The 20720-nt window shown below is 36.5% G+C and overlaps 1 long non-coding RNA gene across 5 annotated transcripts; it reads right to left on the bottom strand.

The window, feature by feature from the left end:
• Positions 1-773: 773 nt before the first annotated feature.
• LOC124885565 lies at positions 774-18649 on the bottom strand. 5 transcript variants are annotated; one of them, XR_007042704.1, is made up of 4 exons: positions 18415-18649; positions 3978-4646; positions 1414-1659; positions 774-1299 (listed from the first exon to the last, which is right to left on the bottom strand). It is a non-coding gene; the product is annotated as an uncharacterized LOC124885565 (long non-coding RNA). The 5 variants fall into 5 exon arrangements; XR_007042702.1 differs by having other exon boundaries at positions 3978-4096; positions 18415-18637; XR_007042706.1 differs by having other exon boundaries at positions 1414-1600; positions 3978-4096; positions 18415-18635.
• Between the last annotated feature and the right edge of the window lie 2071 nt (positions 18650-20720).

The raw sequence follows: 20720 nt of genomic DNA, 5'->3' as shown, positions 1-20720 counted from the left end.
AGAACTCCCACATTCAAAAAATGAAGATGGCAAAAATGCAGATGTTGCGTTGGATGTGTGGGTTGACTAGGGGGGATAGAGTTCGGAATGAGACTATCAGAGAGAAGGTTGGTGCGACTCCAATGGAGAATAAGATGCGAAAAGTCCGATTGAGATGGTTCGGACACGTGATGAGGAAGGGCATGGATGCCCCGATTCGTAGGTGTGAGAGGCTAGCTTTGGATGGTTTTAGGTGGGGTAGGGGTAGGCCGAAGAAGTACTGGGGAGAGGTGATTAGGCGGGACATGGAGCAGTTACAGCTTACTGAGGACATGACCCTAGATAGGAAGATCTGGAGCACGCGAATAAGGGCAGAAGACTAGGGTCAGTTTGGGTCGCTAGTGTAGGGACTTACTTGGTGGGGGTATTATTCTTGTTATGATACCTTGTTTCATGCTTTATTACGAATCTTTTTACTCGTCTCTATTTTCTATTACTTGTGGATGTCGTATTTATGTTATGCCATCTTGTTTCATGCTTTACTATGTATTTGTGTAGTATTTCGTGTTTCGAGCCAGGCCTTTCTACTTCTTTAGAGGTAGAGGTATGAACTGCGTACATCTTACCCTCCCCAGACCTCACTATGTGGGAATACACTGAGTTTGTTGTTGTTGAATTCTCAATTCAAAACCCATCACAATTAACTAATTAATTGGACTAATAATCAACACCCACACATTATTCACCACCTAATCAAACATAACCCTAAGAGATAAGTCTAGCTACTCATGAAATTAGAGGAAAGAAACATACCCAAATTTGCATTCAATTCATCTATCATAAGCAAAATAAGTATAATCCCAACTTCAATTTCAATCTAAAGCCAAAATCCCTCTTAGAAACCCTTACAAATTGTGTTTTTACTCAATATTGTTCTTAGCTCTCAAAATTCCAATATTAGATGCTGGAAATGTGAAGGGTTTAGCCTTTTATATCTTGGGATTGGGCCTTGTAAAATTCCAACTTTGCCCTTATAATTATGCCCGATGCCTGCGATCACGATCATTCACGATCACGACTCTGCTATCGCAATATTTTGGCTTGCAATCACACCACACTGGTCTGCATGGACTTCCTGCAATTGCAGGGAGTTGGGTCACGATCACATCCTTTTGACTTGGACTGATCGTGATCGCACACAACACGTCGCGATAGAGATAACCGGGGCCTGCTTTTGAGCTGCACTTTCAACCCTTGTTCCGACTCTGCTCACTTTTCTTCCTTTCTAACTTTGTCTCAACTCATTTTCATTAGATTTCCCTGTAGGATCAAAACACTGGAAATTACTGCAATTCAATGAAGGATTTGTCTCTTATAGACAATTTAATCACCATAGTGTGCAAGAAATAAGGTACAAATGAGTGACAAGATTACCACTTATCATGAAGCCACTCCTTGATAGAGGCTTTCAATGGAGATACACGCACAACATTGGGGTATTGAATACAGAACCTTTTGAGTGGCAGTTCAACTTCACTTGTCTTACACTCATCTAGTAACCTGCAATCTTCAAGATATTGGATAGCTACCTCACATCCATTCCTACTGAAGATGAACGAAACTGTTGGAAGCATATCCTTTGCCTTTAGATGCTACAATATGTCTATAAATAGAGGTACCCTAGGATATGAAACGTGTAACTAAATTTTGTCAAGATAGTCATATATTTAAGTTACTTGTTAGGAAAATTTCAGGATATAAAATAAATTGACAGTTCTCTATGAAAATGATAATTTTTTGATAAATTTTGTAAACATGATAATGCTGTAAAAAATTATCTGAAAAACAAAAGGGTGATAGCACTGTAAAACAAAGTTCATGCTGAATAACCTTCTATGTATACCTGTGAGCGGCGAATATTACTTATATCATTCTTTGAAAGGGGACAAACATCATTTTAATCCCTTCTAGATCTTCTATTTTTTAGATCTTTCTTTCCTGTATAGTTCACTTCCAGATTCATCTTACTGTCAGTAGTTGAGTGACAACTCCTTGCACTATTAGACGTACAGTCGGATTAAGATAATTAGAAATGAGAACATCAACGTATTCTTGAGTAAGTAATTCATTCTTGTCCTCCAAATAGTATAGAAAAAATTTCAAGCCAATATGATTTGTTTTTCCCTATGCAACCATAATTTTGTTTTTTCTGCCAGTCCATTTGTAGCTAATAGCTCTTTGAAATTTTGTAGATAAAATCTTTTTAATTTCAGAATGAAATATTAATGTTTCCATTCTCAAGCAAATCCTTTGTACTTCAAAATGTTGCACGCTTCATAAAATCATATAATTAATATAATTATATACAGTGTGTGAGAAATATAAGAGAAAAATATTATTGAATTGTTGTAACTACATTATTACATTGTGGCCCTGGCCCTATTTATAGATAATACATTCTAATCCTTTTCCTAATAGGACACTACATTACAATCCTTTTTCAAATAGGATTTTATATGCTATTCCTATTCCTACTCATATTCTAACACTCCTCCTCAAGATGGTGCATAGAAGACATATGTACTAAGCTTGTTACGGATGTAACTAATATGAGAATCGATGAGGGACTTGGTGAAGATATCTGCAAGAAAATTGATAAGGACTGCTTTGGACGTCTGGGAGACCACAATTGAAACGGAACAAATTAAAAAAAAAATGATCCGAAAAGTAGTAAATATTGCCGTAAAGTCGATGTGTCGCTGAAAAATTGCCGAACACTGATATAAAATATACAGGTCATCTCGAAATCAAGAGACGAGTAGATCTTGAACATGAAAGTCACCAGAAACTTAGCCGAAACATGCTCACACGCCGGATTATTAGATTTGATGGCTGAAAAGCGCCTACAATTTGAGGGAAAAAAAAGAATATGGGTAGGGTCGGAATGATGAAACGACCTTACTGAAAAAGAGAAATATGTGTAAGGTCGGAATGATGGCACGACCCTATTGAAAAATAGAAATTATATGAGTAGGGTCGGAATGACGGCACGATCCTACTGGAAAAGAGAAATTATATGGGCAGAGTCAGAATAATGGCACGACCCTACTAAAAAAGATCTGAGGAGTCACCGAAAAGACGTACGGAACTATGTAAATTAAATCTGAAGAGTCACCAGAAAGATGAATGGTGCTATGCAACTCAGATATGAGACAGTAGTTCGGAAAGATGCACGGTGTTACGCAAATCAGATATGAGAAAATAGTCACCGAAAAGAAGTACGGTGCTAAGAAAAACAGATATGAATAGTCACCGAACAGATGCATGGTGCTACGCAAAGATATGAGAAAATAGTCACTAGAAAGATACACAGTGAGTCAGTGACCCAACTTTTGCTAACATAATCATTGGCCAGACGGGCGGCATATATGGATTATAGCCGCCTGCCGGCAGCAGAAATTCTTTGATTCTTTACCAAGATCGTGGAAGCTCTGATACCATGTGAGAAATATAAGAGAAAAATATTATTGAATTGTTGTAACTACATTATTACATTGAGACCCTATTTATAAACAATACATTCCAATCCTTTTCCTAATAGGACACTACATTACAATCCTTTTCCAAGTAGGATTTTATATGTTATTGCTATTCCTACTCATATTCTAACACAGTAAAAGAGAAAACATGAGCTCAATGTCGTAAACTAAATAAACAAGTACCGAGAATCAATAGTTCACCAAGATAATGATTTTGAATCATGCATATATTATGACCTTTGAAAAATGTTATAACAAGTAAAGCAATACATGCTACAAGTCATTCCAATGTAATAAAGGAAATCAAGAGTAAATTCAAAGTGTAATATAAGTTTCAAGAACAAAATATTATATAAGACATCCTCACTGATAAACATATTGGGAATGTTGCTGTTGTTAATTTCACTGATATACATAAGACAAGAAGAACAATAAAAGAGTTAAGGGTCAAAATCCTACCTATTCATGCTTGTTCCTTTGTCATCAAGAAGAGGTAATAAAGCTGTGTTTGAGGAGAAGTGCCAAGTCAATTGAACTGGACGATTGGTTGACGTTACCAAATCCATCCTACCTTGAATCTTTAAAGATTGTCAAATTAGAGAAAAGAATACACAATCCGTTCTATTTTACTTTATTAAAAAAAAATAATACACAATCCGTTTTTTCTTGTCATTAGATTAATCTTTACAACTCTAATAAAGTTGAACTCGAACTGGCGGCCTAGATAAAGTTAAAATTTCCGCAGCCAAAATCAGCATCATGGGCATTTTACAATTGTGATAGTAACTCAGCATAATCAAACTAAATTTACAGACAAACATGTGATGCCTAAAGTAGTAAATAACAGACACTGAAAGAAAGAGACACAACATCTAAAATTTTTCAAGTCTCCTTAGATGGAATTTCGAAGCTTTTTTCTACAAACAAGAAGGAAACTCAAGGCATCTTGAGTAGAAAGGGGGAATCAAGAGAAGATGGAATTAACAAGGTGTTAGCTGGTAACATTATACCAATTTTCTAACTAATCACTAAAAACCAATATGTAGCTTGTCACTGTTACAATTTACGTAGACCATTTATTCGTTAAAACGTCATAATAGTGCACATCAGTAGTAGCCCCTGCTAAGCCTGCAATTAGATAAGAAACCTCAAATAAATCACATTAAATCTAAAACTATAGTTTCAGTTCTATATGCACACCTTAGGGTGTGCCCTAACACGGATGAATCTACTACAACGAAGACTCCTCCATATTCAAATTCCAACAAAAACAAGCATAAAAGCTAGGTAGGCAAATATACCCCGACTTGTAATGGTGGAAAGATGCAGGTACCAGTAGAATAATAAAGGTTCTCACAAGCTGGCCCGACAGCACCATTATACAACAACAACATATTAATCCCATGAAGTGGAGTCTGGGAGGTTAGAGTATATTCAGACCTTACCCCTACCTTAGAGGTAGAGAGGTTGTTCCAAATAGACCCTCAGCTTAAGGAAAAAGCAGTCCAAAATAGTAAGTATAGAGAATGAAATAACGAAAATAGAAAAAGTCACGTCAAAAACTATAGACACACTGACAATCATCTTGGGCTACCACTAAAAGGAATTAGGACTTACTATACACCCCTAGTTGGAGAAACAACAATAGCTGCCAACAAGAAGATTCTCAGCTACTGTTTGCCTAAAACATTCAACCCATAAAACATAACTTATAATCTAAAAGTTTGCTGGTAAAAATAAAAAAAGGAAGATGAGCAAAACCATCAAAAAGTAAGTTGAACACTTCTGAGTGTACTTTTTTCAAAGAACAAATAAATGAATGATTAGTAAAGGGCACTAAGAATACATATTAAGGTGGATGAAAATTCCCAAGCTCACAGTGAGAATACACTGGCAGAACCTTTCCTATTCCAATGACAATACAGTCAAATGGATTGAAGGCTGGAGTGGTAGCAGAAGTGAAAAGGTAAAAAACAAAATAAATATTTCCACCAGAAGTAAATCAAGAAATTCCCTTTGTTGAGCAAAATACAGCTTAAGATGACATAATTAACAACCTTTGAGAAAATACAATGTGCAAAGATATTTTCACAATAAATACACTTTCCCAAATTTTAAAATAATTCATTTTTGCCACAAGATGTTACAAGAACCAGATCTGACTTTACAACCTTTGAGAGAACACTAGCAACTTCTATATAATAGAGAAAGACCAAATCATAGGCAATCATTGATAACCAAAACATCATAATGGTTAACTAATCTGCTGCTCAGATTCTGACAAATATGTGGCAACTTAATTTATGCCAAACTAGAAGGGTAAAAAATATTAAACTGCAGATCAAGATCTCTAACAAAATTGTTTTGGTTCCTAACAAACGAACTAGTTCTCATTGAAAGACCAACTTCTACCTATCCCTAACTCAAGAGATAAATGTAATAGTAGTGCAAAACACTCCATGGCACATTCAACTAGTAGGTGCACATTAAGCATTTGGTAAAGCTTTAAGTAAAGATGCCAGATGAAACCTCTGATTAACTTGGATTAGCTATATAGCAAGTCACACGCTTAACATAAAAATTACTTAAAACCTAAGTTGCTTGGGCTCTCAAAAAATATGGTCGCGCCCGTGTCGAATCGTTAATAAATACACTACTTTTGAAGAATCCGACACACACCCAATAAGATTTTTGAAGAGTCCAAGGAACATAGCCTAAAACCTTCTTAAGGTAGTGCTATATATAGTTTTGATGATGAGCACCTAACTTCAAGGGATCAGGTCCCTGGATGTGCATGGTACATTACAGCTGGCATGCATGTCTGCACAGTTTTGTCCTCTTGTGTAACAAACTTGCAGGTGTTTCTTGTACTGATTAGGACGCCTGGTGTAATGATATTTAAGCCCTAATCATCACTCATCTATAAAAGGAAAAAATGTTTTTCATCAAATAGTTTTTGGAAAATATAAAGAGTGAAGAGAGGCATCGAAAACCCCATTTTAACATTGCTCAAGTTCTTAGCTGCATCTGTGTGCTTAAATAGAAATTGTTCTTGAGTGAGTTCTAATTTGTAAATGGATTACTCGTGATATAAGTAAGGACTTTTTCTCTTTGAGTAGAGAGTTATTAGGTAGAGCTGTTTAAGTTTGATACTGGTTAGAGTTAATAAGTTTAGAGGGTCCTTGGTAGAGTTATCAAGATGAGCTTGTAGTAGAGTTATTACAAGCGAAAAGAACCTAGAGTTAGGTTCATTAAAGACTGTAATCAATAGTTTGATTATAGTGAATTTTTGAAAGCTGGTGAGGGCAAGCCATGGTTTTTCCCTTCCTTGAGCAAGGGGGTTGCCACATTAAAATCTTGTATTTTTAGTCTTCCTACACTATCGTTTGATTCCTGGTTACTTTACTGTATTTTACCTGTGATTGACTCTGAGGGACCTGGTTCCTCACTGTGTGGTGCAACCCTTAGGGTTCCAATATTTGGTATTAGAGATAGGTCACTCTAAAAGGTTCACACCTAGAGTGTCTTGGTTAGCATGACTACTACACCTAATCGAAAAGAAGAGCAATCTACTAGTAGACCACCAAGATTCAATTGGCAGTATTATGGATAGTAAAAAACCAGGATGTCTGACTTCATCATGGCAGAGGATAGTGAGCTGATAGACATAATTCTTTATGGTCCTCATGTCCCTATTAGCGAAGCCAAAGAAGGAGAAATTACAAAAATGGTTATAAAGAATAGAAGGGAATTCAATAATGAAGACAGGAAGAAAGTTGAGTAGAATTACAAGGCCAAGAAATTGCTAGTTTGTAGTATAGGGCTTGATGAATATAATAGAATCTCAGCTTGTGAAAATCCCAAAGAGATCTTGGATTGCTTGAGGACTACACATGAAGGTACTACTGATGTGAAGGATTTTAAAGTAGATATGTTAACTATGCAGTATGAAACCTTCACAATGAAAGAAGAAGAAATAGTCCAAGAAATGCATACAAGATTCATTTCTATCACTAATGAGCTTCATTGCTTGGGAGAAGTGATTCCAGTATACAAGAAAGTGAGGAAGATTCTTGGGATTCTTCCTAAGTCTTGAGAAAGCAAAGTAGATGTCATAACTAAAGCAAAGAACCTAAAGACCCTCACTATGGATGAACGGATTGGAAATCTAAAAACCCATGAGCTCAAAAAGCAGCAAGAGATAGAGAAGAAAGAAGTCAAAATGGAAAAATCTCTGGCAGTGAAGTCTTCAAAACATGATTCAAGTAAAGAAAAGACTGATGTTGCCTATCTGCCAAATAGAATTGTTAGAGCAATGAAAATAAGTGGTCGGTTCCAAAGAATAAGAAGCAGTTGTAGCAAGGGAAGCAGTGTTGAGGTGTGTCAAAAATGTGGAAGTCCTGAATATTTCATTAAGGACTGTCCAATGCACAAGATGGATTATTAGGATTAACTCAAGACTAGAAGTGATGAACGATGGGGAGATTCTTCCCGTGAATCTGATAAAGATGAGAAGTCTAGAGATATTTCTATGCTAGCAGTAGAAGATAGTCCAGTTATCTATGATTCCGTATTTGCATTCATGGCAAACACAAAAGATGAGGAAGACCCTTTGTGATATCAAGGAGAATCTAGAAAATTACTCCGCTAAGAAGATAAAGAGGCTTGCTAGTGTATTGATAGACTCTGTGTGTGAACTAATTGCTAAGAAGAATGCATTAGAGGAGAAAGTAGAGAATCAATAACATGAGTTGAGTTCTTTAACTTTCCAAATCTCTGAAACTGTAGAGTTGTTCACAAAGATAAAATCTGAAAATCTGAGTTTAACTAGTTGTTTGAATAAGGTAAGTGAAGTAGATAGAAAAGGGAAGAATAAAGGTTCATGGCTTCAAGTTGATCTTGAAAAAAGGCCAAGGGATTCTAAAAACACCTTATGTCTGCACTTCACATGAATGAAGAGTTTAAGAGGGACCTAGTCCGCTTGAAAGAAGAGTTGAACAAGTCTATTAAATGTACTACTTCCTCACTAATCCTTTCTAGTTTGACTAGTCAAAGTTTTAATTATGGTAAAGGTCTGGATTATCAAGGAGAATTCCAACCTATTAAGTCTAAAGGAAAGGCCGTTCATTATGTTAGAAGCAAAAGACACGAACTCCTGTGTACTCAATGTGGAATAGATGGACATTTGAAAGAAAGATGTCAGTACTAGATTAAGGCTAAATTGAGGAGTACGAAATACATTCAGTAGGAGAATGTACATTCTAAGGGATTTAAGTCTCTTAAAAGGACAAAAAGGAAGCCATCACTGCCTAGATAGTCCAAAAAGAATTTGATCACACCATTATCCTTCAATTGGGAACTCAAACTTAAATGGGTTCCCAAGTCCAACTTGTGATCATGATTCCAGGCATGAACAAGAGAATTGGAGTCGGGAATGGTATGTTAATAATATGTACTCTAAGCTCAAATTGGAAGACCTTACTGGATTCTCTCTCAAGAAACTTTAAGGTAAAAGTGTCTCATTGTGAAAGAGATGATTTCAAGAGACCTGGTCCCAAAGGAATTCATCTTAGAAGAAACTTGAGGCAACATGAGTGAAGTAAAGTCTGAGACCTGGTCCTCAGACATGTTCTAAACTAGCAAATTGAAATTGAGCTTGATTAAAATGCCATGAACTAACATATAAATTAGTGTCACTCCTCAAGTATGGCTACGATAAGGAGGCAGATATCCTTGGTAAAATAAGTACATGTGAGTGTAACTCAGCTCCATACCTTTACAAGTATACACCCATGGGAATAACTTAGGAGGAGAATAGTAGAAGAAATCATAAGTACAAATTTCAGTCAAAAAGCGAGGGGCCTGATCCTATCTCACAGGTTAGTACCTACAAGATGCTTAAGTAATCACAAAATGTTGTCTAAAAAGCCATATATTTTTTCTCTAAGCTTATCAATTCTTTTGCAAAATGAAGAGTCTCACTTATTAGGTTCAGACATGTCAGTTTAAAAGGAACATTTTTTAATGACATTGGTCACCCTTAAAAATTGCTAAATCAGACCATCTTGCCAGTATTCTTCAACTAATCCAATTTATCTTCCTAAAACTAAAATCATCCCTAAACTAAACTAGTTCATCTCCCTTTCTCAAAATTAAATGGATGACATTACTAGTTTTTCAAACTCTGTAAGAAATCTAAAACCCATAATCGAGTCAGTCTCCATTGAACCCTCCTAAACCATGGAAGTGTATGCTCAACAAGTTCTGATAGACAATTCAAACCAAGGGTTTAGGCCACCAATAGAACAAGAAATTTCTCAACCTGAAAACTCCCAATTTCCTATGTCATTTGAAAAATCTAAAAAAGCTGAATTCTCTGAAACACTACAAGTACCCAATTCTCCTACACCCTAAGACTCAAACACTATTTTTGATCATTTATTTGGTAAATAAATTCTAGTAAAAAGAGTTGATCTTTTCTTCTGTGAACTGGGTAACTAAGAACTTACGCCTACTTGCATATCACACCAAAGAAAGATCAGTTGATAGAGAATAATAGGAATTATGTGATAATGATAAAGTAAATAGGGGAAGAGATATATTGTTACCTCTAAATGAGGAGAATAAGGAAGATAAGGATGAGATGCCTCTGAAATGGACTGTGAAAAAACTCAGGAGAAATAGGAAAAAGAAGAATGAAAATATTGAAGTTTTGGAGATTGATAGAGGAGAGAACTTGAAATCAGGGGATGTTGTTGCTATCAAAGAACAAAGAAAGGATGTTCTTATAGCTGAGAGGAACAGGTCCTCCATGTCAAAGTCTAGAAACCCTATTGTAAGCAGGAAAAACACATAGCTATGAAAAGAAAGAAAGTCTCTGAGGGACTTGGTCCTAAGAAGAGAAAAATTGTTGAAAAGGAAGATCAAAGTAGTGCATCCAAAAGAAAGAAAAAGGAAGAAGAAAAGAAAGAAATGTCTAGAGAAAGAAGGATTGGAAACTTGAGAACACAGAAAATTTTTTCAGGAAGGGTTTTTGATCCTAGAATTTATGAGAAGCCTGGGATGGTGAAGTTGGTAGAATATGTTAGGCATCAAGGATGGCTGCATCTATTTGAGGGAACAACACCAATGGTTTTTGAAAAAGAGGTAAGGGAATTTTATTATACCATGGAATTCTTAGAAGATGAGCTAAGATTGAAGGCCCAAGTGCAAGGTAAGCTTATCAATAAGGATGAAGAATCATAGGGCAAGATCTTGAATATACCTATAATAGGGTGAGAACTGTGATAAATTAACAACCTACCACTACATTCGTGATTAAAGCATCAAAAGTAGGAGGGATATCAACAACTGCAGTGTAAAAGAAGTTTCTGAAAAGTGAGTATCATCCGGTACTTGAATTCATTAACAAGGTCCTGTGGAAGAATAATTACCTCTGGTGTTGACCTGTTTTTGATTAAAAACTTGAGCAAGTTTGAATTGATAAGTCTTCCTGCTCTAATGATAAAGCATATGCATAAAGTACTTTATGAAAAAAAAGGCAAACATGGAATGCCATATAAATATTTGTTGAATAAAGAGTTTGAAAATTATTTTGTTTATGGAACTACGGGAATAGTTGGAACAACCAAGCAAATGATTAGCCTAACAACTCTTGTGGAGAATGAGTGCATAGAGGGAAAAACTTGATCTGTGTCTCAAGTATCTGAGTTGCTAGCTGTTTAGGAAAGGTTGGGAAAGGAAATAAAGGAATTAAGGATCAAGTTAGTTGCCAAAGATACTGAAATACTGCACCTAAATCAAAGGTTGTCTTCTGAGGGACCATGTTCCACTGATGAACTTGCAACTGAAAATGCAAAACTCTAGGCAAAAGTGGTTGAACCAACCGGTAAAGTTCAACAACTGAATGCTGAAGTGAAGGATCTCACTAAACAGTTGTTCGATGCTCACAATGCTAAAAATTCAAGAATGGAGATGTTGCTTCAGTACCTATCCCCCAAACCTCCTTCTACCCAAGCCCTATTATCCCTGTCCTCAAATCAATCCACTATAATTTTCATATTTTGCTCCTTGTGTTAGATCTTGAAGACAATTATTTTATGTATTATTTATGAATGATTGTACTAGTACCAACTTCTATTTATGAATGAGTGAATTCTGCTTGTGAACCTTATTTGTTTCCTTTATTTTAAAGTTATTCTTCATGTTAGTGTTGCCCCTGTGGCCATGAGTTAATTAGCTTGTACGTATCTTTACTCTTGGAAACCTTCTCTCTCCTCCCTAAAAAGCTCTCCTCTCTCCTTCCTAATGTTACAATCCCAACATTTTCCTTGAACGTTCACCGATAAAGACAACATCGTCGCCGGCGACAGGTAAGGATAAACTCTTTTCCCTTCCGCTCTCTCTTGCCTCTCTCCCCTCTCCTTCCTGATTCTCTTTTTCGTCTACCCTTTTCCCTCCTTTTTGGAGGCTGTCCCGTCACTGTTATCACCGCCGGGAGCAACTCCGACGAAGGTGCAAGTGGTACAAAGTTAGACACCAGTAGGAAGACGCTCCTGTGACAACTCCGAGATGCATCAGTAGCCTTTTTCGACGACTTTATTCTGACAACTATTTTTCGACACCAAAATTGCCGGAAACTAGCAGCGTGCAGGCGTATCGGTGACATCTTTACCTTGATCTTTATTTAACGCCTACAGCTTAGGTTTCTTTGCACTATTGTTGTTTCTTGTTTCATTCTGTTTCTTATCCCCTGTTTATTGGAATTATATTGGTGATTGGTTGCTAGGTGTGATTGTTTATTATTTATTATTTCCTATTGTGTTGATCTAGCTGCTTGGCCGGATAGTGGTCTTTGTGCATGCCTTCTCTTACTATTTGCGCGCAGTTACTTTATTCAGTTTCTGCACTGCCTGTAAGTTGTGTGAGATATTTTGTTTGTTAATTGGGTGTCTAGTACCTTTTATTTTTGTAATTTGATTGTATTTTGTACTTTGCATATACATGTACTGTGTTTGCTGTTTTAAAACTGTTCTGTTGCTTATGTTGACTAATGGCTAGGGTGGTAAATGATGGATTAGGGTCATGTCCCGGGGGTTGGGGGTGGGGTTGGGGCAAGGTGTTAGGTTCAAGTTGAGATGCGGAGGGCATAGTAATAGAAGAGGGGACTCGAGAGGTGATAGGTTGAGGGTAAGGTCGTGGAATATAGGGTCCCTTTAGGGTAAGTCGATAGAACTGGTTAAGATTAGGGCTGTGCAAATATCGAACCGAACGATAAATCGAACCGATAAAAATGTTATTGGGTTATTGGTATTGGGTTATCGGGTTAATGATTTTTTATTGGTTTTATAAAAAAATTTATTGGGTAAACGATTCAGTATCGGTTTTAGCTTATTGGGTTATCGATTAAACTGATAACCCAATAAGGATACACTAAGTTATTGTTTTATCCCTATTTATGTTATATATTTAAATATCTCTCTCTTTATCTATCTATCTCTCTATCTATCTATATATCTATCTATATATATGTGTGTGTATGTATATAGATTATATGCACTTTTAATTCCTAATTCAGTGATTCACAAAGTATTAACCTATTTAGGGCAACAAAGGCACAATATAAAGTTCGGCTATTATCGTAATAAAAAGCTTGAAGCATATATAGCTTCCAACAATTAGGATTCAATTTTTTTCCTAACTAACATTTAGTTCAAGTTTGAAGATTCTTGTAAACTAAAATACATTATGAAGGTTTTGGCGGTAACTAAGATTTCATTTTTTTTATGTTAGTTGTTACTATTTCTATTTTATAAGTATTTTCTTAGTGGTGAAACCGAAAATTGAACTGTTAAGGACTAAAAACCGATAAACCGAAACCGATAAGAATATATCTTATTGGTTGGTTATTGATTTTACATATTTAAGAACTGAAAATCAATAAATCGAACCAATAACACGTAAAACCGAACCGAACCAACCGATGCACACCCCTAGTTAAGATTCTCAAGAAGAAAAGAATCAATATTGCGTGTGTCAAGGAGACCAAATGGGTAGGTTCTAAGTCTAGGGATATGGATGGGTACAAGTTGTGGTACTCGGGTAGTGACAGGCGCAGGAATGGAGTAGGTATATTAGTGGACGAAGAGCTTAAGAAGAAGGTAGTGGAAGTTAACAAGGTTAGTAATAGGGTGATGACTATTAAGTTGGTCATTGGGGGGTTTTCGTTGTGCATCTGTAGTCCTTACACGCCACAGGTGGGCCTAGACGAGGAGAAGAGGAGATTTTGGACTAGGTGGTTCGAGGCGTGCCTAGCTCGGAGAATATTTTCGTAGGAGGGGACTTGAATAGGCACATCGGGTCAGTGCCGTTAGGGTATGAGAATGTGCATGGAGGCTTTAGTTTTGGGGTTAGGAATGATGAGGGAGCTGCTTTTTTGGATTTTGCAAGGGCCTTTAGGTTGGTGGTGATGAATTCCAGCTTTCTGAAGAAGGAGGATCACCTGGTTACTTTTCGTAGTAGGCTAGCTAAGACCCAAATTGACTTTTTGCTGCTTAGGAAGGAGGACGGAGTTTTGTGTAAGGATTGCAAGGTCTTCCTGAATGAGAATCTTGTGACACAACATAGACTTCTGGTGATGGATTTGGTTATTAAGAGGGGCAAGAAGAGGAGGGGTGGGGAGGGTCGACATAGAGTTAGGTATGGTGGCCTGACTCCGACCAGTGCTTTGGAGATAGGGGCGAAGTTAGAAGGTATGGAGGTGTGGGAATGTAGGGGGAATGGATAGTATGTGGGATAGGGCCGCAGGTTGTATCAAGGATACTGCTAGAGAGGTTTTTGGTATTTCGAAGGAATGGTCTGGCAGGCATCGGGGGGACTGGTGGTGGAATGAAGAAGTTAAGAAAAAGGTGGAGAAGAAGAAGGCAGCGTACGTTAAGTTGGTCGGGAGTAAGGATAAAGAGGAGAAACGGGTGAGCAAGGAGGAGTACAAGTTAGCTAAGAAGGAGGCTAAGTTAGTTGTTACGATGCTAAGACAACAACTTTTATGAGTCTGTATAAGGGGTTAGAGGAGAAATGTGGGAAAAAGAGCTTGTTTAGGCTTGCCAAGGTTAGGGAGTGGAAGGGTCGGGATCTGGACCAAATAAAGTGCATTAAGGGAGAGGATGACAGAGTTTTGGTGGAAGATGCCCTCATTAAGAAAAGATGGCAGTCGTATTTTCATAGGCTCCTGAATGATGGAGGGACAGAGGTGTTGTTTTGGGGGAGTTGGAGCACTCCGGGGAGTGTCACGAATTCGGCTTTTGTCGGCGATTTAAAGTAGAGGAGGTTAGCGAGGCTATTCGCAAGATGCAAAGGGGAAGGGCGATGGGGCCCGACGACATTTCGGTAGATTTTTGAAAGTTTTCTTGCGGGGCAAGGTTGAGGTGGCTGACCAACTTGTTTAACATCATTTTCAAGTCCACTAAGATGCCTGAGGCGTGCAGAAAGAGCACGATGATCCCTTTATATAAGAATAAGGGTGACATTCAGAGTTGCAACAATTATCGGGGTATTAAGTTGTTGAGTCACACCATAAAAATTTAGGAGAGAGTGGTGGAACGGAGGTTAAGAAAGATTGTGTCTATTTCAGAGAATCAATTTGGTTTTATGCCTGGTCACTTCACGACTGAGGCAATTCACCTAGTGCGAAGACTGGTAGAGCAGTATAGAGAGAGGAAAATGGATCTTCTTTGGGGGATTATTGACTTGGAAAAAGCATATGACAAGGTTCCTAGGGAGGTTTTATGGAGATGCTTGGAGGTGAGAGAGGTCCCTGTAGCGTACATCAAAGTGATTAAGGACATGTATGAGGGGGCGAAGACTTGGGTAAGGACAGTGGGAGGAGATTTCGAGCATTTCCCGATCTTGACTGGGTTGCAGCAGGGATCGACTCTTAGCCCATTTCTTTTTGCCGTGGTGATGGATGTGTTGACGAGCAGCATACAAGGAGAGGTGCCTTGGTGTATGCTTTTTGTAGATGATGTAGTTTTGATTGATGAGTCGCGACAAGGTGTTAGATAAGCTAGAGGTTTGGCGACAAACCCTGGAGTCTAAAGGTTTTCAGTTGAGTAGGACTAAGATAGAGTACTTGGAGTGCAAGTTTAGTGACTTGAGGCAAGGGGAGAAGGTGGTAGTGAAGTTGGACTCCCAGGCGGTTTGCAAAAGGGATAGTTTTAAGTATCTTAGGTCTACGATTCAGGGAAATAGAGAGGGAAATGGAGAGATAGATGAGGATGTCTCTCACCATATTAGGGCAAATTGGATGAAATGGAGGCTCGCTTCAGAAATTTTATGCGATAAGAAGGTGCCCCCTAAGCTGAAAGGCAGATTTTATAGAGTTGTAGTCCGACCGGCTATCTTATATAGAGTGAAGTATTGGCCGATTAAGAATTCTCATATCCAAAAGTTGAAGGTGGCAGAAATGAGGATGTTGCATTGGATTTATGGTTTTACAAGGGTTGATATGGTTAGGAATGGAAGTATTCAGGAGAAGGTGGGAGTGGTGTCAGTGGAGGATAAATTGCGGAAAGTTAGGTTAAGATGGTTTGGCCATGTGATAAGGAGAGGCACGGATGCCCCGGTTCATAGGTGTGAGAGGTTGGCCTTGGACGGTTTCAAGCGAGGTAGGGATGGACCAAAGAAATACTGGAGAGAAGTGATTAAACGTGGCATAGAGTAGTTACAGCTGACTGAGGACATGACCCAGGATAAGAAGGTATGGAGGAAAAACATTAAGATAGAGGGCTAAGGTGTGTGGTTGAGTCGTAGGCAGTAGGTAGGAGGGCTTTGGTGTTCTTGTTTGGCAGTGTTCAATTTTTTGGTGGATGTCATACCTATGTTATTTTATCATATTCCATGCATTTTTTTCTATATATACTGTCCTTTGTCTTGAGTCAGGGGTCTATCGGAAACAATCTCTCTACTTCTTTAGAGGTAGTGGTATGGACTGCATACATTACCCTCCCTAGATCCCACGATGTGCAAATATACTGGGTTTGTTGTTGTTGTTGTATCTTTACTCTTGGATTACTGTTAATGCTTTTCAATGATGCCAAAATAGGGAATACTGACTTCATGTATAAGGACCAGGTGTGTGTGTGTGCTCATATGGTGCATGCTGATAAGAGAAGCATAGTGACAGGGAAGTAAATATGTGCTCAGAGTTTTTTCTGCAAATGACAACAAGGGATTAGGTCCCTATGTTGTATGATGGTGGAAGCAAGATTATAAAGGGAACGTTCATCTTTAGAGTGGTAATCACACTGATTAAATATGAAGGATGTACTCATAGTTGTACGGTTGGTTGGTCATCATTAAAAAGAGGTTTCTAGTTTTGATGATAAGCAACAAACTTCAATGGTATGGTACAGTACAGCTGGCATGCGTGTCTGCACAGTTTTTTCATCTTATGTAACAAACTTACAGGTGTTGATCGTACTGATTAGGACACCTGGACCAATGATATTTTAGCCCTAATCATCACTCATCTATAAAAGAAAAAAGATGCTTCTTCATTAAATAGTTTATGGTAAATACAAAGAGTGAAGAGAGGCAGTAAAAACCCCATTTCAACACTGTTGAAGTTCATAGCTATATGTGTGTGCTTAAATAGAAATTGTTCTTAAGTGATTTCTGATTCATAAACGAATTACTCATGATATAAGAGTAATGAACTTCTCGCTTTGCATAGAGAGTGCGTAGGTATAGTTTCCTAAGTTTGATACTGATTAGAGTTAATCAATGTAGAGGGTCCTTGGTAGAGTTGTCAAGATGAGCTTGTAGTAGAGTTGTTACAAGAGAAAGGAACCTAGAGTTAGGTTCATTGAAGACGGTAATCAAGAGTTTGATTATTGTGGATTTTAGAGAGCTTATGAGGGAAAGCCATGGTTTTTTCCTTCCTTGAGCAAGGGGGTTTCCACGTTAAAATCTTGTATTTTTACTCTTCCTGCAGTGTCTTTCGATTCTAGTTACTTTACTGTATTTTGCTTGTGATTGACTCTGAGGGACCTGGTCCCTCACTGTGTGGTGCAACCCTCAGGGTTTCATCAGGTAGTTCATTCATCGTTCCAGAAGACCAGATACTTATGAAAAGACTATTGAAATAGGTAATGATTCTGCAATACAAAAACAGCAATTATAATGTCACTGTAAACTTGTAGCCAAATTTGGACAAAACATTATGAAGTGAAGATTTCAAGATTGTATGGGATAGTACAGTGAATTAAAAGACAAACGTATTATCTGAGGATTTTTCAAATATAGTACAAAATCTATTTATGTTTATGTTTCATGACAGCTATTTTTGACGAAGCAATTGCATCGTAAAACCATGAAACTAAAGTACAAGTGTATTGAACTAACATTGATAAGGCATATGATTCAAGGCTCAGTATATAAAAGTTCAATTTCATAAGCAAATACCCTTCGATTCAATTTTGGCAAAGTATGATGAGCTATAGCTCAAAATTAACCCTTTCTAGCTTCCTTGTATAATTATCATCTCCAGAAACATCAAAATTCAATTCAAAATGATTTCACCTAAATTAAAAAATGTACAACACCTTTGATACACAACATAACAGAAAGCTTATCATTTTCGATAAAAATAGACATGTAATAAACTCACATGCAATAACAAATGTTGAGTATTTTCAACCCGATAAACTTTATTCAAGCAAAATCATTCTATATGATAAAGCTTTAGAGAAATTTCAATGACTGAAACTGACGAGAACTGAAACTAGTGTACAATTTCCAACTAAAGCATCAAAATTTCCAATTGCAACATCATAAATGGTTCAAACAAAGAAGAAATTAGGGCAAACTTGTGTGCTCTATTGAAAGAAGAAATAGGTACCTGAGATACATTGAATTGTTAGCTATTCAATGAATTGGAACCCATCTTCAAGCTTCTCAATCTTTCTTGTACGGAGATTGATGTTACCTTCACCGTTAATTAGGGTTTATTGGATTAGAGATTAGTAAGGATAGAAGAAATAGGTACCTGAGCTGATCTTATTGTGATTTAGGAAATTACGAGGATAGAGTACAAACTTTTCTAAACTTTAACCCAGAGCTACAAACGTCAAAGAATCAAACACAAACTATATAACCCAAAAATTATAAAGATATAACAAGCTAATAGCACTACTTAAAACCAACCCAAGCCTAGTAAAAATTTATTTTGATTATGAATTATTAAACATCATATACACTCAAGACGGATAAGAACTAACAGCTATGGAAGAATTACACAAGATATTCACCATCTACAAAATAATAAATATTTATTACATTAGAGCTGAGTATATCTGTTTTCTAATTTTTTATTTAGTTAATTAGAAATTGGGGGGAGTTAATTTTAGTGAAAAATTTAGAAAAATATAAGGCAACACTTATAAAGTCTTAGTTTTTAGAATTATATTATAAAATAGGATAAATTATACAAATCCTATATATTACCTAATATCTTTTTTTTTTAAATTTAATAAAATCTCATTTTTCAACTTTACTCTTGGTACATATAAAGAAAACCCCACATCCTATTTTTAGTCCACCATTAACTTATTCAAGATTTCCTTCTCTAAAATATTTCTCTAATTATGAATTATTAAATCATTTCTTCCTGATTTTTTTCTCATCCATTAATGCTTAAATCATCTTCCTTTCTTTCCTGATTTATTGTCCTTCATTAATGCATGAACTTTTTTTTCCCTCTCTTGAAATCTCTCCCATTTTTTTTTTTAAAATCTACTGATACATATATAAATTTATTTAGTTATTCATACATGTTTATTATTTTAATGTTGATTCATATGAATGATAAATATGATATCATTATATGGGTATTATGGTGATTCATACGATAAATACATTTTGTATGATTTTAACGGATGATACATATGATATTAATGGGTGATACATATTGTATTATGGTGATTTATATGGTAGATACAATTATTTATTTCAATTATTGAGTTATTTATATGATATTAATAGATGATATATATGGTATTATGGTGATTCATATGGTAGATACAATTATTTATTTCAATTATGAGGTGATTCATATGTATGGTATTATGGTGATTTATATGGTAGATATAATTATTTATTTCAATTATTGGGTGATTCATATGATATTAATGGGTGATATATATGATAGAGTTAGGAATGAGACTATTAGGGAGAAAATGGGAGTGGCTTCGGTGGAGGAAAAGATGCGAGAAAGAAGGCTGAGATGGTTTGAGCATATGATGAGGAGGGACACGGATGTCCCAGTTCATAGGTGTGAGAGGCTAGTTTTAGATGGCTTTAGGAGGAGTAGAGGTAGGCCGAGGAAATATTGAAGGGAGATGATTAGACATGATATGAAGCAGCTACAACTTACTGAGAACATGACCCTAAATAGAAAGGTGTGGAGATCGCGGATAAGGGTAGAAGGCTAGTGTGAGTGTGTGGGTTGTAGTAATGTGTTAGGAGAGTTCTTGTGTAGATGGATTAGTAATCCTAGGACTGTGTCCATTAGTAGGACTTCTAGTAAGGAGAGTTTGGGTGTGGTGGTTGTCTTTGATCTGTGAGTGTATGTAACTACAAGGTAGGTGTCCTATCTCTTATTTCTTATTTCGAATTGCTAAGTATTCCTATTATTTCGTATTTCTCTGATATCTATTTTATTATTTCTTATTCTTTATTTTTGTAATGTCATTCGTCCTGCTTCATGTTTCACTACGATCTTGTGTACTATTCTCTATTTTGAGCTGGGGGTCTATCGAAAATAGCCTCTCTACTTCTTCGAAGGTAGCGGTATGGACTGCATACATTTTACCCTCCCCAGACCTCACTTTGTGGGAATACACTGAGTTTGTTGTTGTTGTTTTATATATGACATTATGATGATTCATATGGTAGATACAATTATTTATTTTAATTATTGGGTGATTCATATATTATTTATGAAAGGTAATGGTGTAGTCAATGTAGGAAACAAAAGTAATAATATTTTACAAAAAAAGACTAAAAGCAGAATTGAAACATAATTAAAATTAAATCTAAAAAAAACTGGCTAAAATTAAAGACGAAAAAAAAAGAAAAAGACCCAAAAAAATATATCTTTCATAATTAAAGACGAAAAAAGAGAAATATAATTAAAATACCTAAATT

This window comes from Capsicum annuum, chromosome 7 (genome assembly GCF_002878395.1).
Source record: "Capsicum annuum cultivar UCD-10X-F1 chromosome 7, UCD10Xv1.1, whole genome shotgun sequence".
Taxonomy (NCBI): domain Eukaryota; kingdom Viridiplantae; phylum Streptophyta; class Magnoliopsida; order Solanales; family Solanaceae; genus Capsicum; species Capsicum annuum.
The sequence above is the reverse complement of the archived record's forward strand: the minus strand, read 5'-3'. Positions and strand labels throughout refer to the sequence as shown.